We start from the raw sequence: 26,792 nt of genomic DNA, 5'->3' as shown, positions 1-26,792 counted from the left end.
ATTTTTGTACCATAGTTTGTAAATGCTATAACTTTTAGGCCTCATGCACACGACCGTTGTGTGCATCCGTGGCCGTTGTGCCGTTTTCCGTTTTTTTTCACGGACCCATTGACTTTCAATGGGTCCGTGAAAAAATCGGAAAATGCACCGTTTGGCAGCCGCATCCGTGATCCGTGTTTCCTGGCCGTGAAAAAAATATGACCTGTCCTATTTTTTTCACGGCCAAGGGTTCACGGACCCATTCAAGTCAATGGGTCCGTGAAAAATCACGGATGCACACAAGATTGTCATCCGTGTCCGTGATCCGTGATCCGTGTCCGTTTTTTCCTATCAATTCAATGGCAAACTTGACTTAGATTTTTTTTTCATTTTTCATGTCCGTGGATCCTCCAAAAAACAAGGAAGACCCACGGACGAAAAAACGGTCACGGATCACGGACCTACGGACCCCGTTTTTGCGGACCTTAAAAAAAAACGGTCGTGTGCATGAGGCCTTACCCAAACCATTTTTTTTTTGCCCAAACATTTTTTTTTTATCAAAGACATGTAGAACAATAAATTTAGCGAAAAATTTATATATGGATGTCGTTTTTTTTGCAAAATTTTACAGCTGAAAGTGAAAAATGTCATTTTTTTGCAAAAAAATCGTTACATTTTGATTAATAACAAAAAAAGTAAAAATGTCAGCAGCAATAAAATACCACCCAATGAAAGCTGCATTAGTGAGAAGAAAAGGAGGTAAAATTCATTTGGGTGGTAAGTTGCATGACCGAGCAATAAACGGTGAAAGTAGTGTAGTGCCGAAGTGTAAAAAGTGCTCTGGTCATGAAGGGGGTTTCAGCTAGCGGGGCTGAAGTGGTTAAAGGGGAAATCCTATCTGGGACATTTATGGCATATTGATATGAGTGGTCCCAGAGGCATCTATGGCCTATCCCTGTGATGGATAACCATCGGCACTCCAGCTGTGGTAAAACTACAACTCCCAAGATGTACACTTGCTTGGCTGTTCTCAGAACTTCATAGAAATGAATTGATCATGCTGGGAGTCGTAGTTTCACCACAGCTGGAGTGCCGGAGGTTATCTTTAGAACGGGCCCCCCTGACATGTGGGTGGCAGGTGTCCACTCCAGCCATTACCTGGGCAGTGGTGGAATGGCAGTAGCGCAGGTCCATGAGGAGACTATAGTTTTAATAGTTTCCTTTTATTTCTGTACAGTATTTTTTTTAGCAGTTTTTAAAGATATTTTTCGGTCAGGAAGACCTCTGGAAGTGGTTTAGTTGTAGGACTACACAGAGCCCACACTGCTACCACAGCCTTGATGGACACTTAGTCATAAGCACCACCACATGGCTGAGGTAACACGGCTTCCACCAAAGTACATGTTTACCACACGGGATCTACGGGAAGTGCACCAAGCACAGTGACTAGACCGCCTAGCCTCTGCACGCTCTGACGTCACACCCACACAATCCCCAGCGCGCTGATTGGTAGCGTTCCCGGGTACGGACGCAGGTGCAGCTAGCTTTCCCGTTCTGATAGGTCGCCTGACAGGGGATGACGTCACGTGGGCGGTTCCAGTCGGTGTGGCTGTGTCCCTGTGTTCTCATTGTGCACCTGCCCGTCTTTGTTGGTGACGCGCAGCGCGGGCACGGATTGCCTTTACTTGTGGTGAGTGCGGGGCTCCACCGTAGGTTTGGGGGTGGCACATGGTGTTCTTGTCAGTGTGACGCTTCCTATAAGAATGTGCGCCTGTCATTGTGTGAGCTGTTGGAGAGGGCAGGAGCTTCCCTGTTTACATGGCAGCGGCCAACCCAGAGAGGGGTTACATAGAGGGCGTCTGGTGCCCTCTGCCCAGAGTCCCGTAAAGAAGAGCTTGCTGATGACGTCATCAGACGTTCCTTTTTGTCAGAGAGGCCTCCATCGCCTGTGGCTAGTAGTCCCCTTCCTTAGAGATGACAGCCTCAAGCCTTTGGGGGCATCACTGAGTGTGTCTGGAGCCCTAGGAGGGCATCTTACAGGTGGTGCCTGTACAGCGCTGCAGAATATGTTGGTGCTATCTAAATAGGAGTTACCTAAGTATTATCAGGCCCTGTTCACACTACTAGCATGGCTTCTATTGAGCTGGGTCACTAATGCACATTCATTATCATCCAGTTATTGGAGAATCATTTCTGACATTTAGATATTGATGCCCTATGATCAGGATATGTCATCAGTGTCAGATTGGTGGGGGTGTGACTTTGGGCATGCTCGCCAATTAGCTGTTTAAAGATCGCCGCTCATCAGTCATGGTGCAGTACTTTGTATAGAGGCTTTGCTTGGATTGCAGCTCCGTTCCATTCACTTGCATGGGACTGAGCTGTGCCTAGGCCATGTGACCCATTAACGTGACGTTGCGGTGACCGCCAGGTCTCTTCAGCCACCCATCCTTCAAAAAATTTGCTATGGGGCCCAGTAGGAGTGGGCGATATAAACAATATACGATATAAAGTTTGGCAACTATATAGATTCTGTCTATATCGCCCTATCGCGATAAATGACCGCGGAGCGCTAGTGAATTGAAGAAGCTTCTCACTCACCGCTCCGTGGCCTCCTGACTCGGCACCGCACTGCATTGGCCAGGGCCTTGCGTGCACACATCGTCAGGATGGCTATGGCATGGGGCTGATGGCGCTGGCTGGGGGGACATGGATGATTGTAAGTATACTTATCGCACATAGTTCAAATTATATTGCGACATAGATTTTAGGCCATATCGCCTAGCCCTATGCATACATGTAAAGTATAAAACATTTACTGCAGAAGCCTCTCTGGTAGTGTTGAGCGAACTTGTGTTTTAAGTTGGGCGTATAAAGTTCGGGTTATCGAAGTATTCCGTTATGGATTCTAAATTTTGTTATTGTCTGTGGTAGCGGAATCCATAGCGGGATACTTCGATAACCCGAACTTTAGACGCCGAACTTAAAACACAAGTTCGCTCAACACTACTCTCTGGTCCTGTAAACTGATGCCCAAGATTGCCTGACTGTGGATCTCAATTAATAATGGAGACTAGCAAAGTTCACTATTCCATAGCAAACAGGAGACGCTGTTTAAAAAGGACCTATCACCAGGATGTGGAACAGATGCGGACCCGTTTATTTCAATGGGGCTGCAAAAGACGTGGACAGCACACTGTGCTCTCTGCATCCGTACTTCTGTTCCGTGGCCCTGCAAAAAAGATAGAACATGTATTCTTATCTGCATTTGTGGGCAAGAATAATCATTTACATCATAGTTCTGGCTGTTCCATTCCGCAAAATGCGGTTTCCATGTTTTGCAGATCTGCGGACTTAAAAAAATTGTACAAAAACCAAAATAGCTCCCTTTTTTGGAGCATTTTACGCAGAGAACAAACTTGAGAGTCCATCTTTGCATCCTCAGTGGCACTGATGTTGCATTCCCACAGCCCCCTCCGTGGCATACGCTGAACCCACAAGATCTCTCTTGTTCTGCAGCTGTGACTAAGGGCTCATGTACAGACCGTGCCGTTTTTGCAGTCCGCCCTTGTGCCTTCCGCAATTTACGGAACAGGAGGCCCATTATAGAAATGCCTATTCTTGTCCGCAAAACGGACAAGAATAGGACATGCCTCATAATTTTTGCGGGGTCACGGAACGGAGCATCTTTTGTGGACCCATTGAAATGAATGGTTTCGTATACGGAATCAAAATACGGCCCGTATACGGAACGCAAAAAAACGTTTGTGTGCATGAGCCCTAAAGGTGTGCTATCAACTTTGAATGATTATGAGTCATGATCCATTAGCGCGTAACCCAATTTTCAGCTGAAATTAGCAGATCACTTGCTGCTCTGGTTCTCTCCACATTGAGCCTGTTAGATGTTATTGCCTACAATAACAGCATTCAAGTGAAAGGGTCTGCATCCATTATGCAGTGCACTAATGGCTGGGGTCCATATATTGCGCACGCGCTGTTTTCCCGGGGATGGCTGTCTGCATGAACCCTTAGGCTGAGTTCATGAAGGGGGGAAAAGGAGTCCTACCTACAACTAAGGGCCTATTCACATAACCATATATTTCTGTCCGCATCCATTCTGCAGTTTTGCTGATCGGTTGCGCACCCGTTCATTTCAATGGGACCGCAAAAGATGCAGACAGCACACCATGTGCTGTCCACATCAGTATGTCCATTCTGCGGCCCCGCAAAAAAAAAATAGGGCGAGTCCTATTCTTGCCTGTATCTGTGGACTAGAATAGGCATTTCTATCATGGCGAAGGATGTTCCGTTCTGCAAAATGTGGAAGGCAGCTGGCCAGTATCTGTGTTTTGCGGATCCACAATTTGTGGTCTGCAAAAACAGATATAGTTGTGTGAAGAGCCCTAAGGGGTCATGCACACGACAATATGCCCTCCGAGACATACGGTCCATGAGCGGGCCATATGTCCTGGAGCGGCATACATATGATCTTATGAGTGCAGGACAATAGCCCTGCAGGCGGCTCGATGCGCTCAGTTTTATAGTAACCTATGATGCGGTGCGCTCACGGACCGCATGTCTCGGAGGGCATACGGTTGTGTGCATTAGCCCTAAGGCTTTGATCAGTTATTTCTCTCAGTTTTTGTGAGCCAAAACCCATAGTGGGTCAAACACACAGAAAAGGTGCAAATCTTTACATTATATCTCTGAGAAGGCTTCACTACTGGTTTTGGCTCTCAATAACTGATGGAAATAACTGTCTCGTGCATCGGCATCATGGATATGGACCTATTCACTTGAATGGGTCTGCAATCTGGAAGGTTGGTGCGGAACGGCGGCACGGAACCCCATAGAAGCACCACGGAGTGCTTCCATGGGGTTTCTGTCCATGCCTCTGCACCGCAAAAAAGTAGTGCATGCACTACTTTTTTGCGGTGCGAACTGACCACGAACCCATTCAAGTAGAATGGATCTGCATCCATCTGCAAAATCCGCACGGATGTTGCCCGTGCATTGGGAACCGCAAATTGCCTCCCTTCATGACTCAAGACTAGCTAAAATTACAGCAGACTGTAATTTAGCACAGTACCGGTTGCTACAAATAGAATACGGAGTCATCATAGGGTTTGGAAATGGAAGGTTTGCTGGATGGAGTAAATGATACTTATTAGAGGGGTTTTGAGGTGTAGCTGTTTGGGCCTCCACACTGCATTTTTCTGTTGGCTTTTTTTGTATTTTTTGCTTCTTACGTGAGCTTTGCAGATCAGGCACATGGATCAGTGAAAAAAACTGATGTATGGATGGGCCCATTGAATTATGTGGTTCAATGTGCAATCCATTTTAAAAACAGATATCAATCTGAGTAAAAATACAACCATGTTCATGAGCCCTTAACCGGGAGTATATTATATTGCCATGATAAAACTGTGCTTTGTTAAGAGCTATAGTAAAAAATAGTAATTATTTATACTTTGTGTGAGGAATACGGATTATTATTTACTGGCAGCCCTGATTGTCAGTCTATTCACCTTTTGGCTTGTACACAGTCGGTGTACATGCAAAATATGTTCTCACCCCCCAGCCATTTGATTGTCATCTAGGAAGGGAGAAAGCCCCAGGTTTCAAGGACCAGACAGTTTGGAGGCAACCAAATCTGCAGGAAAACCCCCAGCAGGGGTTCTCAGCTCTTGCCCAAGATCTATGATACCTCCCAGATATGTTGGCACCTACAGGAATTATGAATCGCCCGGCCATCGCAGGCGCAAACCAGATACATATGTGTCCCGGTGGCCACGGTGAACATACCCATAGGCTTTGTTTGATGGTGGCATGCCAGGGAAGGGAGATATCCATATGTCCCCACAGAAACCAATTAGAGGCACCATGTTTGGACTCTAGTTGTAGCCGGAACCCAGGTGGATCCATTGGTCCCAGAACCATCTCCCTGTGACCTTCTGGACTGGAGCTTTAAACCCTAAAGGGTTTTGTGGGTCATTTGCAGCCAGTCCAGCAGAAGGGGGGTGGACCCCTCCCAAAGGTCGGGAGGGGCCGGCTACAGGTTAAAAGGCTTGTGCCAGCAAGTGGGCGTGTCTTTCTCTGAAGAAGGGTCACATCGTGTAATGTGTTAAGGGGGACCCAGGAACTAGCTGAGATCACTGCCCTTCATGTGACTACAGCAAAGAAAACACCACAACTGAAAGGAACTGTCATCTTACCTGTTAACTGACTTTTGCTCTGCTTAACCCTGTTGTACCCATATAACCTGTATCTGTAACCTCAGACCACTGTATATATTCTCTGTGTATATTGTGTCATCTAGTGTGCCGTTACGGTGAATTTAATCTTGTGCTATCTTGTATCTCAAACACGAATCCCCACGTCCGTGTTTTGGCCTAGTTATAAGCTACCGCGGGTTGGTTTCTCACCCTATATAATCCCGTTAGCGGACCGGGCTTATATCAAACGAGAAGCTGGTGGCAGAATTCCCGGGCTGAGACAGCGCTGTTTTTACTGCGGCAGTGAAAAGGCCCTCACAGCTTGTTGCCTCTCTGTGCCCGCGTGGACAGGAGCTGTGTGTGTAAACTGTACTAACCTGACCTTACCTACTCCTCTGGAGGGCGTAACGTCACGTTTTTGGTAACCCGTGACCATACCGCTTCTCGTGAGCTCGATGTAAGCGACGTCAAGCGGGCATGAGGTCTGGTATTCATCACACTTTGCATCTGCTTTTTTTTTTAACTGTTGATGTCTAACATAGACCATAAATTGTGGCGTATTATAGACAAAGAGGGAGATTTATCAAAACTGGTGTAAAGGAAAACTGGCTTAGGTGCCTATAGCAACCAACCAGATTCCAGATTACATTTTTCACAGCTCTTTTGGAAACTTTTTTGTCTTTGTTTCTTGGGAACAGACCAACTCTGTATTAACCCCAGTATGAAGGGCAGACTTCCGCATAAGGTGTTGTGAGTGAGTTGTATGCTCATCTGTTGGTCAAGCGCTCATTAGCTGTTTCTCCCAGCTCCTTTATACACATGTACACTCAGCTTGACTGAGCATGTATGTGAATGGATAGAGTCTCCCTGAGAACAAAAGGGTCTGAAAGTTGAAATTCTACCGCCTGATCCTTATCGCTCCTGACATCTGCCATCAGGGAAGAGCTAGAAGGACCCAATACACATTAGAAGGTCATACGGACAGTGGGTTCAGCTAACATTTAGGGTCCATTCACACGTCCGTTGTTTCTTTCCTGATCTGTTCCGTTTTTTGCGGAACAGATCTGGACCAGTTGCGTACCCATTCATTTTCAATGGGTCCTGAAAAAAATCGGACAGCACAATGTCCGATTTTTTTTTTTTTTTTTTTTTTTTTCAGGACCCATTCAAAATGAATGGGTACGCAACTGGTCCAGATCTGTTCCGCAAAAAACGGAACAGATCAGGAAAGAAACAACGGACGTGTGAATGGACCCTTAATGTGTATGGCCAGCTTTATTCTCAGTAGAAATCATGTTATAGGCTGCAGGGCACCCACACTTAGGTGCGCCCAGGCTCCTAGGTGCACACAGTTCGGGTGTCTGGCCCCATTATTCCTATTTCTTGCATTTGAAGACCGAGCCAGACTTCTCTACTGCATCATAAGACACTCAGCAGTCTCTGCAGAATGATTACCGGAGAGAGGCAGCACAAATCTATTAAATATATTAGGACATTTTTAGGAACATGGCCGTATCACTGAAGGGATACCTTGAGTAATCATATACAGTATGCAAATACCGTCGTTTATTGTGTTATAATGCCGTATTAGGAAGGCGTTGTTGAAGCCCCTTGGTTAGGTATCCTTTGTACAACATACCGCTAGTGGATTTACTGACAGACAGAAGGAGCATTTTAGGTAAGGTGAATGGGTCAAGTGGATAGAAAAAAAGGGGTATTCCACAATATTAGGCCTCTTGCACACAACCATATGTATTTTGCGGTCCACAAAAAACGGATCGGCAAAAAATACTGTATTTGTATTTTGCGGAACAGAACATCTGGGCCCCTAATAGAACAGTCCTATCCTTGTCCATAATGCGGACAATAATGGGACATGTTCTATTTTTTTGTGGAACTGACATACGGAAACGGAATGCACATGGAGTAACTTAAGTTTTTTTGCGGACCCATTGAAGTGAATAGTTCTGCATCCACAAAAAAAACTGAACAGACACGGAAAGAAAACACGTTTGTGTGCAAGAGGCCTTACTATGCAATGTATAGGGTATATTACATAATTTATTATGGCAATATAAATTATATTAAATTGTTATATTATGTCATCATTTATTTCTGTAGTAGTGCCCCCTGCAGTTCTCCTGCATTCAGTGGTGGACTGAACAGTGGAATTGTTGGGTGTGTGTGTAAGGGAGGAATGGGTTAACGAGGTGACTGCAGTGCACTCCTGGGACATGCCACGTGACAAGCTGACACCCGCCCACAGAAAGTGAACAGACAGGAGCTGCAGTGGGTTCAGTATAGGTGGAAATTACCATGCAGAACACTGTTTTGGTAAAAATAAGGGTGAGCAATACGCCAGATATTTTTTTAATTTGTGGCCGTGGGTAACCCCATTTACCGTAAAATAAATAGCAGTCTGTTTAGTGCTAGAATCACTGAATAGTAAGTAGTTGGTACAAGTGCACATGCACAGCACGCTCTATACAGGCAACTGGGGGACAAAACCTGTCAGTTTCTGGATTTAACAGGTTCCCTAGTGGTAGGACCCCCGTTATTCAGTCCTTTATAATGTGTCCTATTGACATGTCATGTACGGCTTGAGAGCCCTTGCAGGCTCAGCCATTTATGATATTTGGTGGAGATGTTCTCTCTTTCCTAATGCATTTTCATATTACATAAAGTAAGTATCTCCTGGCATTCAATATACCCTGTCCTGCAGTCTCTTAAAAGCTTTTAGAATGCATAATCTTTCCTTTAATCTGCTTGGCATAATGCGCGCTGTGTAGTGAATCTTGGCATAGAAATGGGAATGTCTGCCAGGAACACGCTCAAGATCTTTGACCATCGGCCTAATGCACTGCTGTTTTTAGTGGAAAAATATTTCGGGAGATGTGATGCCACTTTTGTCTAAGTCTTGATGCAACTAGTGTACCTAAACCATAGTCTTTTGATTTATTAGGATATTCTTTTATTTGTAGGTCCTTATAAAACATTGGCATGTTCCTTTGACTGTGATGATCTAGTGGTTACTGTGAGGACATTTGTTGGTGCTTCTGTTGAAAGCTCGGCAGTTATTTTAATGTTATTTCAAGAAACGTAACTTGGCTAGTAACTTTTATGTGGTTGGGTTAAGCTCATTTGTTCAAAGAAATGCTTTTATGACATAATAGGGCTGAAACGATTACTCAAATTAATCAATTAACTCGACACAAAAAAATCCTCGAATCGATGATTCGTTTGTGCCATGTGAGCACAGAGTGTAAGTGAAGAGCTTGCTATGGTCACCCGCCTGCTCGCACAACGCTGCACTGGATCCTGACGTACACACATCGTCAGGACATTTTAGTTCACTGGCGCTGCAGCTGGACACTAATGGCTAGGAGGGGCAGTGGGGGGAACTGATAGCATTGAGAGAGGAGCTGATGGCACTGGGATGGAGGAGAGCAGATGGCACTGGGTGGGGAAAGTTCAAGGCACTGGGGTGAGGGAGAGCTGATGGCACTGGGGGATAGTGGCCCTGATGGCACTGGGGTGGGGGAGAGCTGATGGCACTGGGGTGGGGGAGAGCTGATGGCACTGGGGTGGAGGAGAGCTGATGGCACTTAGTCCACTTGCTCGCGTAGCCGGCATCTCCTTCTGTCTTCATCTTAGCTCTCTGTAGCAACAAGGACCTTTGGTGACATCACAGTCATCACATGATCCATCACATGATCTTTTACGATGGTGAGAGCTGATGGCAATGGGGGGGGGGGGGGGGGAACTGATGCACTTGGGCTGATCCCACAGGGGGGAACAAAGTGTGTTGGGGACTGATGGCAGGGGGTCTGATGAGTTTTTATAAAGGAAAAGTCTATTAATTCATTTTTACCTTATTAGAGTACTCGATTAATTGGTAGAATACTTGATTTCTCAAATAATCGTTTACTGCAGCCCTATGACATACCATAAACCACTGATTAGTGGGATACTGCAGCTGAGAGCTAGTGAACTGCCCTGGTCTGGAACCAACCATCAATGGAGAAGTGGCCATGCTTGTGCTGTGTATTAAGGCTGGTTACAGCCTGCATTTGTGGGAGGGGCTGCTGACTATATGTTCCCCACGCGTCCTCACCTGGAGGACGGCTGCTTCATGCAGCTTCCTCGATCCGTCCCGTCACTTCCGGTCGCAGCGCGTCACTTCCGGGGCTCCTCCGAGCGGCGGTCACGTGCTCCTTGCACTCTGGACCCGAGCGCTTCGTCTCCCCCACGCGTCGGCGGGACGGGTAGGGTCCGGCCTGCGGGCTACCCCCTCCTCTGGGTCTCTCCCATCCTCCGGCTTGGGCGCCGTCCCAGGCCGGCGTGCGTTCCGGCGGGGGGCGCGCGCCGGAGCTTCTCGGCCGGGCCTGGGCTTCCGGTCACGTGATCGGCGTGCGTTCCAGCTTGGAGCGCACGCCGGAATCCAGCCGGGCCCGGGCTCTCAGTGTGAACTGGCAGTTGTTATCATGTAATCTTGTAATTGCTACCTCGTAGCTCAGTTCCATAATAGTCATGCGTTGTAATCTGGTAGATATCAATGTTGTCTGCTTACCAGAATCCCGATATGTTGGTAGATATGTTTTAGTAGTGATTAATACATATGTGATTTTGATTATTTGAATCAATCTATTTTTCTGACCGCTTGTTTTCACGCTCTGTGCGCGCGCTGGTGCCAGCTCCTATTACCTGGCACATGCTCCGTAACTGCGTGGATCGCTTCTTAATACAAGTCCTTGCACTCTGCATATATTGCTGCGTTTTCTATTCTTCAAACGCGTTTCGAAACCCTGTAGGTTTTTCTTCAGTGGTAAAAATGTCATAAAAACGAGGGACTAAGTTGTGACTTATATAGAGGTAACATAATCTCTAAAGCCTGAACCGGACTACATCGAACCGGTGTCATTATTTAAAACCCTGGAGCGGACTATAGAATATTTGTTATTTTTTAAGCATGAGTTGTTAATTCTAGCAGCCGATTGCCGGTCCATTATAGACAATGCCAGCGTCCTCCACCTCGGAAAATCCAGCACCACATAGCGGAGCCTGCAATGCCACGTATCCTCTCTAGTGATCACAGCTAGGGCAGCGTGCGAGTTCCGTGCGTATCTAGTGCCGTGTCTGGCGGCCGTGTCTGCCGCCCCCCTGGGCGCATGCGTCGGGCACCATTGCAGTGCCGTCCTCGCATGCTCAGGTTTGGCACGGCTGTCCCGTGCGGCCCTCCTGGGCACATGCGTGTGGCACCGCCGTGTTACACCTAGGTGCTGATTATTGCTTGTTGTCTATACTTGGGTCTGTTTTCCTTGCTTCTTATCTCGCTCGCACACATCATCCGTAGTCTTCCTGGATCGCCCAGGCTCGTTTCGCCTCGGTCATCCTGGATCGCCCAGGCTCGTTCTGCCTCTGTCATCCTGGATCGCCCAGGCTCGTTCTGCCTCTGTCATCCTGGATCGCCCAGGCTCGTTCCTGCCTCTGTCATCCTGGATCGCCCAGGCTCGTTCCTGCCTCTGTCATCCTGGATCGCCCAGGCTCGTTCCTGCCTCTGTCATCCTGGATCGCCCAGGCTCGTTCCTGCCTCTGTCATCCTGGATCGCCCAGGCTCGTTCCTGCCTCTGTCATCCTGGATCGCCCAGGCTCGTTCCTGCCTCTGTCATCCTGGATCGCCCAGGCTCGTTCCTGCCTCTGTCATCCTGGATCGCCCAGGCTCGTTCCTGCCTCTGTCATCCTGGATCGCCCAGGCTCGTTCCTGCCTCTGTCATCCTGGATCGCCCAGGCTCGTTCCTGCCTCTGTCATCCTGGATCGCCCGGGCCCACACTGCCTCTGCCATCCTTCCTTGCTCCCCGCCCGGTCCTCCGGTCCCGCATCCTCTTTCTCTTCCCTGCTCTCCTAAAGCGATGTTTAAGAATAATGATAATATCAAAGCCAACTGGTACAAGTTCTTCTTTAGTACACCGGACCTGGGGGTATCTACAACTGTAATCAGGTATAACTGCATGTATTGTGTCTATTTTTTCATTTATTTTGCAGTACATTCCAGCCGAGAAGCCGTGGTTAGCAGGCACGGGGCTGGCCGGCCTGTTTCTCCATTTCGATAAAAAAAAAAAAAAAAAAAAAGGAGAAAAGAAGCTTCAGGAACGCAGTGGAGAGACCAGACGCCGGTGTGATCATTAAGGTGCTGCCTTGCGGACGCTGCTGCAGGGCTCTGGAACTGCGATTCTGGTTCCCATCGTCTAGGCTACCGCTGGCCCAGGTTAAGTAAGTTCGAACCTCCAGTGGACCCCTATTCCCACAACTGCCCTTTAATCGCTGCACAATCGCTCTCTGCCTCCTCGACTGGAACCAGAAACTGCACCTTCCACTGCTGCTGCCAGATGTAACACAGGTTATCCCCTCCGGGGTAGCTAACTCCATGGATGTCGTTTTAGTCGTGGGGTTTCCGTTACTGTGCCATTTTTCCAGTTTCCTAATGTACCATTTTGGGCAATCTTTTCTATAACAAACAGGGCTGCGGTGCTGTCGTTTATTCAGCCCTCCCGATCAGAAGTAGCGGCTCATCAGCTTCCCGAATTCTTCAGGTATCAGGTATACGCCTTTCGTCTGTCTTCCCTGTCGTCCTGGATCACCCAGGCTCTCTCTGCTCCGGTCATCCTGGATCGCCCAGGCTCGCTCTGCTCCTGTCGTCCTGGATCGCCCAGGCTCGCTCTGCTCCTATCGTCCTGGATCGCCCAGGCTCGCTCTGCTCCTGTCGTCCTGGATCGCCCAGGCTCGCTCTGCTCCTGTCGTCCTGGATCGCCCAGGCTCGCTCTGCTCCTGTCGTCCTGGATCGCCCAGGCTCGCTCTGCTCCTGTCGTCCTGGATCGCCCAGGCTCGCTCTGCTCCTGTCGTCCTGGATCGCCCAGGCTCGCTCTGCTCCTGTCGTCCTGGATCGCCCAGGCTCGCTCTGCTCCTGTCGTCCTGGATCGCCCAGGCTCGCTCTGCTCCTGTCGTCCTGGATCGCCCAGGCTCGCTCTGCTCCTGTCGTCCTGGATCGCCCAGGCTCGCTCTGCTCCTGTCGTCCTGGATCGCCCAGGCTCGCTCTGCTCCTGTCGTCCTGGATCGCCCAGGCTCGCTCTGCTCCTGTCGTCCTGGATCGCCCAGGCTCGCTCTGCTCCTGTCGTCCTGGATCGCCCAGGCTCGCTCTGCTCCTGTCGTCCTGGATCGCCCAGGCTCGCTCTGCTCCTGTCGTCCTGGATCGCCCAGGCTCGCTCTGCTCCTGTCGTCCTGGATCGCCCAGGCTCGCTCTGCTCCTGTCGTCCTGGATCGCCCAGGCTCGCTCTGCTCCTGTCGTCCTGGATCGCCCAGGCTCGCTCTGCTCCTGTCGTCCTGGATCGCCCAGGCTCGCTCTGCTCCTGTCGTCCTGGATCGCCCAGGCTCGCTCTGCTCCTGTCGTCCTGGATCGCCCAGGCTCGCTCTGCTCCTGTCGTCCTGGATCGCCCAGGCTCGCTCTGCTCCTGTCGTCCTGGATCGCCCAGGCTCGCTCTGCTCCTGTCGTCCTGGATCGCCCAGGCTCGCTCTGCTCCTGTCGTCCTGGATCGCCCAGGCTCGCTCTGCTCCTGTCGTCCTGGATCGCCCAGGCTCGCTCTGCTCCTGTCGTCCTGGATCGCCCAGGCTCGCTCTGCTCCAGTCTCCCTGGATCGCCCAGGCTCGCTCGGCTCCAGTCTCCCTGGATCGCCCAGGCTCGCTCTGCTCCCCCAGGCTCGCCCCACCTCGGTCATGCTGGATCGCCCAGGCTCGCTCTGTCTCTCTCATTCTGGATCACCCAGGCCCGCTCTGTCTCTGTCATTCTGGATCACCCAGGCCCGCTCTGTCTCTGTCATTCTGGATCACCCAGGCCCGCTCTACCTCAGTCTTCCTGGGTCGCCCAGGCCCATGTTGCCTCTCTCATCCTGGGTCGCCCAGGCCCATGTTGCCTCTCACATCCTGGATCGCCCAGCTTGCTCTTCCGCCGTCACCTGGACCGTCACGTCACTAACTACCCACTGCCTTCCCGGTTCGCTCAGGTCATTTAACAGCCCAACTCCGGCCTGAATCACTCGTGCCCTTGTTACCTCCCGTGGCGGTCGGTCCAATTAACTATTTCCCTCCTACAGCGTGGGTAGTCTTCTTGCCCACTTATCCAGGCCTACCCCGCACTGGCTCCAGGCACAGTTCAGCCAGACAGTTCTTGGAGGGTGATAGGCATCCCTCCCGACTCCACGCCAATGTACACCTCAGCCCCTACCACAAGTATTAAGGCTGGTTACAGCCTGCATTTGTGGGAGGGGCTGCTGACTATATGTTCCCCACGCGTCCTCACCTGGAGGACGGCTGCTTCATGCCCCACCCTCCCGACCCTTCTTTCTTTCATTCCACTCTCTTGGGTGGCCCACTTATCCAGGCCTACCCCGCACTGGCTCCAGGCACAGTTCAGCCAGACAGTTCTTGGAGGGTGATAGGCATCCCTCCCGACTCCACGCCAATGTACACCTCAGCCCCTACCACAAATATACATTTTTCATTGTAAGGCCTCATGCACACGACAGTATTTTTTCACTGTCCGCAAAACGGGGTTCCGTTGGTCCGTGATCCGTGACCGTTTTTTCGTCCGTGGGTCTTCCTTGTTTTTTGGAGGATCCACGGACATGAAAAATGAAAAAAAAATCTAAGTCAAGTTTGCCATTGAAATGATAGGAAAAAACGGACACGGATCACGGACACGGATCACGGACACGGATGACAATCTTGTGTGCATCCGTGATTTTCACGGACCCATTGACTTGAATGGGTCCGTGAACCGTTGGCAGTGAAAAAAATAGGACAGGTCCTATTTTTTTCACGGCCAGGAAAAACGGATCACGGATGCGGCTGCCAAACGGTGCAGTCTCCGATTTTTCCACGGACCCATTGAAAGTCAATGGGTCCGCAAAAAAAACGGAGAAACGGCACAACGGCCACGGATGCACACAACGGTCGTGTGCATGAGGCCTTAATGTGAGAAAATCTCAGTATACGTTAACATTGATTGGTCAGCACTGGGACTGGCAAATTCTGTTTGATTGACATGTTATCAAATTGATCATTGGGACTAGGGGTGGGCAGTATAGGCGATATGCGATATTAATTTGTACCACGATATGGATTTTGTGCATATCGCCTATATCGCCGGACTGCTATATGGGCACGGAGCGGCATCCGATCGGTTACCATGGCAGCCAGGACGCTATTGAAGTCCTGGCTGCCATGGTATGTCAGTGAGCAGCATTATACTAACAGGCGCCGTGGCTCAAAGCACAGGGCAGCAGGGAGAGTGTAAAGTCCTATTCACCCTAATAGAGCTCTATTAGGGTGAATATGACAAGGGTTCTAGCCCTTAAGGGGGCTAATAGTTATTAAATACAAAGTAAAAAAAAAAAAAAAGTTTAAACCCCCCCTCCAAAAAATATAGAAAACAATATATCGCGATATATATCGCATATCGCACATGCTTAAAATGATATTGCAATATAGATTTTAGGCCATATTGCCCACCCCTAATTGGGACAAACCCGAAGCTTTCTACAGTCCCAGCAAAGTCGATGAGGTTTTAATCCCTTAACAGTGACATTACAATTGGAAAAACCCTGCCGAAAATGTCACATTTTTTATTGTAGATATTTAATTTTTGTCTGAAATGTAGTTGGTGCACAACTCGGGACACAAATCAGGGCTCCAGATGGCGACCAAAATGGTCGCCAATGCGACTTAGAATTGCAAAATGGCGCCTAAGGCCCCTTTCACACGAGCGAGTATTCTGCGTGGGTGCAATGCGTGAGGTGGACGCATTGCACCCGCACTGAATCCTGACCTATTCATTTCTATGGGGTTGTTCACATGAGCGGTGATTTTCACGCATCACTTGTGCGTTGCGTGAAAATCGCAGCATGCTCTATATTTTTCACGTAACGCAGGCCCCATAGAAATGAATGGGGTTGCGTGAAAATCGCAAGCAAGTGCAGATGCGGTGCGGTTTTTACGCACGGTTGCCCAGAGACGATCGGGATAGAGACCCAATCATTATTATTTTCCCTTATAACATGGTTATAAGGGAAAATAATAGCATTCTGAATTAGGGTTGTTGCGGGTATCGAAATTTCGATACCCAATCGATACTTTTGTCCCGGTATCGATACGATACCGGGATTTCCGTTTTTTCGATACTGGGCTGCGCTTCTGCGCAGTCTAGTATCTCTGAACATGAGCGCGCTGCTATCGGCGCGCTCATGTTCTCTCTCAGCAGCACGGGGAGAAGGAAGCTGTCCTCCCTCCCCCTGTGCTGCTGCCGCTGCCACCAATGAGGAGAGAGGGTGGGGCGGAGGAGGGGCGGCAATGAGGAGAGAGGGGCGGAGGAGGGCGGCAATGAGGAGAGAGGGGCGGAGGAGGGGCGGCAATGAGGAGAGAGGGGCGGAGGAGGGGCGGGCGCACTGCGCCACCAATGATAGGATTATTTCCACACAGAGCGGCGCCCAGCGATGCCCCAGCACTCACCCATTAGTCCTGGGCGCCGCTCCGTTCGCCCGCAGTGCTCCATTACTGTCTCCTCTCCTGCTCCACATGCTGCTGATTACTATCGGAGCGATGGGAGGAGACATCAGCTTCACTAGTGGGCGTTCCTTCTCCCTGCGCTGCGATTGGACAGCGCTACAGCCAGGAAGAAGGAACGCCCACTAGTGAATCTGATGTCTCCTCCCATCGCTCCGATAGTAATCAGCAGCATGTGGAGCAGCAGAGGAGACAGTAATGGGGCACTGCGGGCGAACGGAGCGGCGCCCAGGACTAATGGTGAGTGCTGAGACATCGCTGGGCGCCGCTCTGTGTGGCCTGATAGTGAAAGTCTGGACTCATATACAGTAGTGTCAGTCTTTAACACATACAGGAGGCGGGTGCCGGCAGCAGAATCGCATTGCCGGCACCCTGCCCCTGACAGGGAGCTGCGATCAGCGGCAGTTAACTGCCGCTGATCTGCCAGTACCCGCCTCCTGTATAAAGGGGTAGTTATCATTGCCCCCCCCCCCCCTCAACCCACCCATCCCATTAAAATCATTGGTGGCACAGTGCGCCGGCCCCTCTCAACCCCCCAGTATTAAAATCATTGGTGGCAGTGGCCACAGGGACCTCTCCCCCCCCCCCCCTCCTTGGTGGTGCAGTGGCAGCTTCTGATCGGAGCCCCAGCTGTGTAAGCCTGGGGCTCCGATCGGTTACCATGGCAGCCAGGACGCTACAGAAGCCCTGGTTGCCATGGTAACATCCCTGATGCTGTGTGCACAAAGCACAGAGCAGCAGGGACAGTGTGAAGTCCTATTCACCCTGATAGAGCTCTATCAGGCTGAATAGGAAAAGGGATGAAAGATCCCAGGTTCTAGCCCCTAAGGGGGAAATAGTTATTAAATAAAAAGTGTAAAAAAAACAAACAAAACACTAAAATATGAAGTATAAATCACCCCCTTTTCCCAATTTCACATATAAAATATATAAATAATAAACATATTACATCGCCACGTCAGAAAAGTCCAAACTATTAAAATATATTAAAAAAATCTAGGTGGTGAATGCCGGAACAGAAAAAATAAAATAAAAACTGCGCGATTCGCCATTTTTAAAAATGAGGAATGCACGTGGCTTTTTTTGTTTATTTTTTTCGCGTGGTATCGACTGGTATCGAGTATCGCAATACTTTTTCATGGTATCGAAACCGAATCAAAAAATTGGTATCGCAACAACTCTATTCTGAATACAGAATGCATAGTAAAATAGCGCTGGAGGGGTTAAAAAAATAATAATAATAATTTAACTCACCTTAGTCCACTTGCTCGCGTAGCCGGCATCTCCTTCTGTCTTCATCTTAGCTCTCTGTAGCAACAAGGACCTTTGGTAACGTCACAGTCATCACATGATTTACCATGTGACGTCACCAAAGGTCCTTGTTGCTACACAAAGCTAAGATGAAGACAGAAGGAGATGCCGGCTACGCGAGCAAGTGGACTAAGGTGAGTTCAATTATTATTATTATTTTTTTTAACCCCTCCAGCCCTATTGTACTATGCATTCTGTATTCAGAATGTATTATTTTCCCTTATAACCATGTTATAATCTACAGAACACCGATCCCAAGCCCGAACTTCTGTGAAGAAGTTCAGGTTTGGGTACCAATTATGCACGATTTTTCTCACGCTAGTGCAAAACGCATGACAATGTTTTGCACTCGCGCGGAAAAATCGCGGGTGTTCCCGCAACGCACCCACACCCGCGCATGTTATCGCAACGGCCGTGTGAAAGAGGCCTAAGGCTTTTATCCAGCAAACACACACTGCAGACGTCTGCTGGGTGAAGATCTGCCCCTCACACTACCCGGCATAGAGGGTGGGCGTGGCTTGGGTTCCCACATCTTGTTTTTTCAGTATATTTTCATTTTCAACACTTCGAGGGCAAAGCCTCTGACCACCAGATGCTTTTTCAGTTGCGGCCATCTTGCTACTCCAGGTCGGGTAAACATTGCGCTTCACACATCCAATCTCTATCGCCAGCCCGGAATAGCAACAAACCTCATCCTCCAATCAGGTGTCCGGTCACATGCAGGCGAAAGACTTTGGATTCTGCTCACTGATTGGCTAATCTGGCACTCCTGCATTGTGATAGGCTGTCGCCGATGAGTGGGCTTGGCTTAGGATGGCGGGCGTTTTGATGGACAGCGCTGATAGGCTGCAGTATCCTGTCAGTATCAGGGGCACTTGTAGGAAGGTGAGGGAGTCGGGGTGGTCACAGTTTAGTGACACATGTTCTGCCGCCAGGCAACTAGCGGGGGTTGTACAGTGAGTCAGATTTCACATGTGATTAGCTAGGCTCGTGCCGGGCTCTGTGGTACTTGTAGTACCACAGGTGCTGGGGATATTTGCTTCTTACAATGTTAGCGTTGTACGCTTAAAGGAACCCGCACAAATCTTCACTTCATTCTCTTTTATTGGTCATTTCAGAGAGAGACAGAATCTAATAGGTCAGTGCCAGCTAAAAAAATCTCCTTTAGGGCAGGTTCACATGGTACAGTTTTTCAGTTTCAATCTGCAGACCCACTTGTGGTTTAGCCGCTATAAACCATGGCCACGTTACATGCCATCTCCCATTGAAAACAGTGGGAGGCAGATGAACTGCTGGTGGCTTTTTGGTGCAGAATCTGTGAACGGGCCTGAGGATGCTTTCACATGAGGGTTTTTAGTGGATGTTTTTTTTTTTTTTCCGTATAGGAGGAAGACACACTGGCCCAGATTTTCTAATGTGTCTGCGCCAAAAATATGTCTAAAAAGTGTTGCCTCTAGGTCTTCTACACCTAGGGAAAGCAGCTTAGCGGAAATGGATGGAGACTTGGATGCACAACTTAGTGCCAACATTGTGCCACAGTTCTGGTATAAAATTCCGACTCAAAATAAGCCAATCAGTAGCTGGTGCAGAGTCAGAGTAATGGTCCGTTCACACGTCCGTAGTTTTGGGTCTGCATCTGTTGCGAAATTCTGCACAACGGACGGACCTATTTATTTCAGTGGGGCTGCAAAAGATGCACTGTGTACTGTCTGCATCTGTTGCTCCGTTCCGCGACCCTGCAAAAAAGGTAGAGCATGTCCTATTTTTGTCCGCAATCGCAGACAAGAATAGGCATTTCTATTATAGGGCCGGCCATGTGCGCAACGCATCCACAATATACTTACGTACATGTGAATGGACCCTTAAGGGTCTGTCCCTGCACCAGATTTATCCTCCAGCCTGACCCCTGTGATAGATCTGGTGCAGGTCTGGGCCGCCGGTCTAAATTCACGCCATCTATAGGATTAGTAAATCGGGGCCAGTGTGTTTAAAAGAAAATAAATAAAAAAAAAGCACTTGTTATTAAATCTCTGCATAACCTGTCCAGTACAGGAGACCCTGAGCTAAAGTGCTGTGCCAGGCTTTATGGAGCGGACACGGGCAGCGATGTGCTTCCGCCAGGACTGAGCTGACACTGGCGCCTGTTCCTGTAATAAACGCAACAGTCTTCCTGCAGCACATTGCGAAAATACATTTTAGGGATTTTTGGAAAGTTTACTTAACTTTTAATAAATCTCATCCACGCTCTGCAGACGCTTTCCACAAGAAAATCTACATCATGTCAATTTATGTTGCAATTGTCACCTTTTGAAAGGAATTAATGCACGCGACCGTTGGATTTTTTGCGGTCCGCAAATTGGTGATCCGCAAAACATGGATAGTCTGCATTTTACTGAACGTCCAGCCCATCATAGAATAGTCCTATCCTTGTCCGTAGTGCGGACAAGAATAGGACATGTTCTATATTTTTTGGGGGGGCTGTGGAACAGACATACAGATGCAGAGAGCACAAGAATTACCAATTCGAATCTGGCTAGTCTGACAGGTCATGGAAATGAGTGCATAACCCCTTTAGCTGCGTGGGCTGTAGCTTAGAAAACCCCATGCTCCTAAGGTAGGTCAGTACAGTCCCACCAAACACCACACTACACTACACCCCCCCCCCCCCGTCACTTATTAACCCCTTATAAACCCCTGATCACCCCATATAAACTCCCTGATCACCCCCCTGTCATTGATCACCGCCCTGTCATTGATCACCCCCCTGTCAGGCTCCGTTCAGACGTCCGCATGATTTTTACGGATCCGATCCATGGATCCGTAAAAATCATGCGGACGTCTGAATGGAGCCTTACAGGGGGGTGATCAATGACAGGCGGGTGATCACCTATATACACTCCCTGATCACCCCCTGTCATTGATCACCGCCCTGTCAGGCTCCATTCAGACGTCCGCATGATTTTTACGGATCCGATCCATGTATCCATGGATCCGTAAAAATCATGCGGACGTCTGAATGGAGCCTTACAGGGGGGTGATCAATGACAGGCGGGTGATCACCCATATACACTCCCTGATCACCCCCTGTCATTGATCACCGCCCTGTCAGGCTCCATTCAGACGTCCGCATGATTTTTACGGATCCGATCCATGTATCCATGGATCCGTAAAAATCATGCGGACGTCTGAATGGAGCCTTACAGGGGGGTGATCAATGACAGGCGGGTGATCACCCATATACACTCCCTGATCACCCCCCTGTCATTGATCACCCCCCTGTCATTGATCACCCCCTGTCATTGATCACCCCCCTGTCAGGCTCCATTCAGACGTCCGCATGATTTTTACGGATCCGATCCATGTATCCATGGATCCGTAAAAATCATGCGGACGTCTGAATGGAGCCTTACAGGGGGGGTGATCAGTGACAGGGGGGTGATCACCCTGATTACCCTGATCACCCCCTGTCATTGATAACCCCCCTGTAAGGCTCCATTCAGACGTCCGCATGCGTTCTGTGGCTCCGATCCATGTATCCATGGATCCGTAAAAAATCATGCGGATGTCTGAATGGAGCCTTACAGGGGGGGTGATCAGTGACAGGGGGGTGATCACCCTGATTACCCTGATCACCCCCTGTCATTGATAACCCCCCTGTAAGGCTCCATTCAGACGTCCGCATGCGTTCTGTGGATCCGATCCATGTATCCATGGATCCGTAAAAAATCATGCGGATGTCTGAATGGAGCCTTACAGGGGGGGTGATCAGTGACAGGGGGGTGATCACCCTGATTACCCTGATCACCCCCTGTCATTGATAACCCCCCTGTAAGGCTCCATTCAGACGTCCGCATGCGTTCTGTGGATCCGATCCATGTATCCATGGATACGTAAAAATCATGCGGACGTCTGAATGGAGCCTTACAGGGGGGGTGATCAATGACAGGGGGGTGATCAGGGAGTCTATATGGGTGTTCATCCCCCTGTCATTGATCACCCCCCTGTCATTGATCACTCCCCCCCTGGTAAGGCTCCATTCAGCCATTTTTTTTGGCACAAGTTAGCGGACATTTTTTGTTTGTTTTTGTTTTTTCTTACTAAGTCTCATATTCCACTAACTTGTGTCAAAAAATAAAATCTCACATGGACGCACCATACCCCTCACGGAATCCAAATGCGTAAACATTTTTAGACATTTATATTCCAGACTTCTCACGCTTTAGGGCCCCTAAAAAGCCAGGGCAGTATAAATACCCCACATGTGACCCCATTTCGGAAAGAAGACACCCCAAGGTATTCCGTGAGGGGCATATTGAGTCCATGAAAGATTGAAATTTTTGTCCTAAGTTAGCGGAAAGTGAGACTTTGTGAGAAAAAAATCAAAAAAAAAATCAATATCCGCTAACTTATGCAAAAAAAAAAAAAATTCTAGGAACTCGCCATGCCCCTCATTGAATACCTCGGGGTGTCTTCTTTCCAAAGTGGGGTCACATGTGGGGTATTTATACTGCCCTGGCTTTTTAGGGGCCCGAAAGTGTGAGAAGAAGTCTGGGATCCAAATGTCTAAAAATGCCCTCCTAAAAGGAATTTGGGCCCCTTTGCGCATCTAGGCTGCAAAAAAGTGTCACACATGTGGTATCGCCGTACTCAGGAGAAGTTGGGGAATGTGTTTTGGGGTGTCATTTTACATATACCCATGCTGGGTGAGAAAAATATCTTGGTCAAATGCCAACTTTGTATAAAAAAATGGGAAAAGTTGTCTTTTGCCAAGATATTTCTCTCACCCAGCATGGGTATATGTAAAATGACACCCCAAAACACATTGCCCAACTTCTCCTGAGTACGGCGATACCAGATGTGTCACACTTTTTTGCAGCCAAGGTGGGCAAAGGGGCACCTTTCGGATTTCGCAGGCCATTTTTTACACATTTTGATTTCAAGGTACTTCTTACACATTTGGGCCCCTAAATTGCCAGGGCAGTATAACTACGCCACAAGTGACCCCATTTTGGAAAGAAGACACCCCAAGGTATTCCGTGGGGGGCACGGCGAGTTCCTAGAATTTTTTATTTTTTGTCACAATTTAGCGGAAAATGATGATTTTTCTTTTTTTTTCTTTTTTCCTTACAAAGTCTCATATTCCACTAACTTGCGACAAAAAATAAAAAATTCTAGGAACTCGCCATGCCCCTCACGGAATACCTTGGGGTGTCTTCTTTCCAAAATGGGGTCACTTGTGGGGTAGTTATACTGCCCTGGCAATTTAGGGGCCCAAATGTGTGAGAAGAACTTTGCAATCAAAATGTGTAAAAAATGCCCTGCAAAATCCGAAAGGTGCACTTTGGAATATGTGCCCCTTTGCCCACCTTGGCAGCAAAAAAGTGTGACACATCTGGTATCGCCGTACTCAGGAGAAGTTGGGGAATGTGTTTTGGGGTGTCATTTTACATATACCCATGCTGGGTGAGAAAAATATCTTGGTCAAATGCCAACTTTGTATAAAAAAATGGGAAAAGTTGTCTTTTGCCAAGATATTTCTCTCACCCAGCATGGGTATATGTAAAATGACACCCCAAAACACATTCCCCAACTTCTCCTGAGTAAGGCGATACCACATGTGTGACACTTTTTTGCTGCCAAGGTGGGCAAAGGGGCACATATTCCAAAGTGCACCTTTCGGATTTCACCGGTCATTTCTTACACATTTTGATTGCAAAGTTCTTCTCACACATTTGGGCCCCTAAATTGCCAGGGCAGTATAACTACCCCACAAGTGACCCCATTTTGGAAAGAAGACACCCCAAGGTATTCTGTGAGGGGCATGGTGAGTTCCTAGAGTTTTTTATTTTTTGTCGCAAGTTAGTGGAATATGAGACTTTGTAAGAAAAAGAAAAAAAAAGAAAAAATCATCATCATTTTCCGCTAACTTGTGACAAAAAATAAAAAGTTCTATGAACTCACTATGCCCATCAGCGAATACCTTAGGGTGTCTACTTTCCGAAATGGGGTCATTTGTGGGGTTTTTCTACTGTTTGGGCATTGTAGAACCTCAGGAAACATGACAGTGCTCAGAAAATCAGAGCCGTTTCAAAAAGCGGAAATTCACATTTTTGTACCATAGTTTGTAAATACTATAACTTTTACCCAAACCATTTTTTTTTGCCCAAACATTTTTTTTTTATCAAAGACATGTAGAACTATAAATTTAGCGAAAAATTTATATATGGATGTCGTTTTTTTTGCAAAATTTCACAGCTGAAAGTGAAAAATGTAATTTTTTTGCAAAAAAATCGTTACATTTTGATTAATAACAAAAAAAGTAAAAATGTCAGCAGCAATAAAATACCACCAAATGAAAGCTCCATTAGTGAGAAGAAAAGGAGGTAAAATTCATTTGGGTGGTAAGTTGCATGACCGAGCGATAAACGGTGAAAGGAGTGTAGTGCCGAAGTGTAAAAAGTGGCCTGGTCATGAAGGGGGTTTCACCTAGCGGGGCTGAAGTGGTTAAATTTGGCGACCGAAAATTTAATTTGGCTCCTAAATTTTTCAGGTTAGGAGCTAATGGCTCCTTGATATTTTTTTTTTTTTGGTCTGGAGCACTGCAAATGCATTTTTTTAACCCCTTAGTGACATGACTAATTTTAGCCTAACGGACCAGTAAAAAAAAAAATTAGAAATGTTACTCAGGTAAAATGTTGTATTTCATTTGGAAATCAATGTCCCAGAGTCTCGAGCAAGAGTGGAGAGAATTTGCTTTAAGGAGATGCTGATTTCATTTTTCGTCAGGAATTGTCACCTGTCTACTCTACCAATACCTGGTTTAATAACCATGGTATCACTGTGCTTGATTGGCCAGCAAACTCCCCAGACTTAAACCCCATAGAGAATTTATGGGGTATTGTCAAGAGGACGATGAGAGACGCCAGACCCAACAATGCAGATGAGCTGAAGACAGCCATCAAAACAACCTAGTGCCACAGGCTGATGGCCTCCATGCCATGCCGCATTGATGCAGTAATTCATGCTCCTACAGCCCAACTCCAATGCCACCCGCCATTACGCTCACCTCATTTGAAGTACACTCTGTTCGCATCTACTTTCCCTCCATCCTTCAAGTAGCTGTCATTTACTGCCCCCCAGGCCCAGCCACCATCTTTCTTGACCACTTTAACACCTGGCAACTACACTTTCTTTCTGCCGACATCCCCACTTTCATCATGGGTGACTTCAACATCCCTATTAACACCTGCCCCTCGGCCGCCTCTAAACTCCTATCACTCTCTTCCTCCTTCGGCCTATCACAGTGGTCTACAGCTCCCACCTACAGAGATGGTCACATTCTGGATCTTATCTTTACCCAACTCTGCTCCCTATCTAACCTTACTAATTCGCCTCTCCCCCTATCTGACCACAACCTACTCACCTTCTCTTCATTGGTCTCTTCTGCGGCTCCCCCGGTCCACACACTATTCACCCCCCCCCCCCCCCCGCAGGAACCTTAAACATCTCGACTTTCTCTTGCTTTCTGACTCTCTTCTCCCACTCTCTACCATCTGTTCCCTCCAAGACCCAGATGCTGCCACCACCCTGTATAACACCACAATAAGTACAGCTCTGGACACTGTTGCCCCCCTCACACACAACAAAACCCAAAAAATCAACAGACAACCCTGGCACACCAACGTGACCAAAAACTCAGACAAGCTTCCAGGGCTGCTGAGCAGCAATGGAAGAAATCCCATTCTAAGCATCACGTCACCGCATACAAGCAATCCCTCCTCATATTCAAATCCTCACTCGCTGATGCAAAACAGGCCTACTTCTCATCTCTCATATCTTCCCTGTCCCACAGCCCTAAACAACTTTTTAACACTTTTAACTCCCTTCTCCGTCCCCCAGCGCCTCCACCCTCTCCTCTCAGCTGAGGACTTTGCCAAATACTTCATACAAGAGATATTAACATCAGAGAAAGCTTCAGTACACAGTCTCCACAGACCCTTTACACAACTGCTCGGTCCTCTTCTCCCAAAACCCGCTTTTCCACCATTACAGAAGAAAAACTCTCCACTCTACTCTCCAGATCACATCTCACCACCTGTGCACTTGACTCAATCCCATCCCACCTCATCCCTAACCTCACCACAGTGTGTATCCCAGCCCTAACTCCTCTATTCAATCTATCACTAACCTCTGGTGTCTTCCCCTCCTGCTTTTAAACATACTACCATTACACCCATCCATTACACCGGACGTTTAGCATCTCCCACTCTCGCACCACCTCCTCGTCTCTTTCCCTCTCTGTTGGTGTCCCACAAGGCTCTGTCCTAGGACCCCTGCTCTTCTCTATCTACACTTCTGGCCTGGGACATCTCATAGAGTCCCATGGCTTTAAGTATCACTCTTATGCTGACGACACACAAATCTACCTCTCTGGTCCAGACATCACCACCTTACTATCCAGACTCCCACAATTTCTATCTTCTATATCATCCTTCTTCTCCTCTTGCTTTCTAAAACTTAACATGGATAAAACAGAATTCATCATCTTTCCCCCATCTTGCTCAACCCTCCAACAGACCTATCTATCACGATCAATGGCTGCACTCTCCCCTGTCAACAAAGTCCGCTGCCTTGGAGTGACCTTGGATTCTGCCCTCTCCTTCCGACCGCACATC

At 48.2% G+C, this 26,792-nt stretch overlaps 1 protein-coding gene across 1 annotated transcript in view; it reads left to right on the top strand.

Annotated features, from left to right (window-relative positions):
- The first annotated feature begins 1,540 nt into the window (after positions 1–1,540).
- LOC122925797 (RAB3A interacting protein) overlaps positions 1,541–26,792 on the top strand; it is a 71,907-nt gene continuing 46,655 nt past the window's right edge. Inside the window, exon 1 of the mRNA XM_044277152.1 lies at positions 1,541–1,669. The gene's annotated coding sequence lies outside the window, so the exon portion shown is untranslated. The remainder of the gene's footprint in view (positions 1,670–26,792) is intronic.

Source organism: Bufo gargarizans, chromosome 2 (genome assembly GCF_014858855.1).
Source record: "Bufo gargarizans isolate SCDJY-AF-19 chromosome 2, ASM1485885v1, whole genome shotgun sequence".
NCBI lineage: Eukaryota > Metazoa > Chordata > Amphibia > Anura > Bufonidae > Bufo > Bufo gargarizans.
This window is presented reverse-complemented; position numbering and strand designations above follow the sequence as displayed.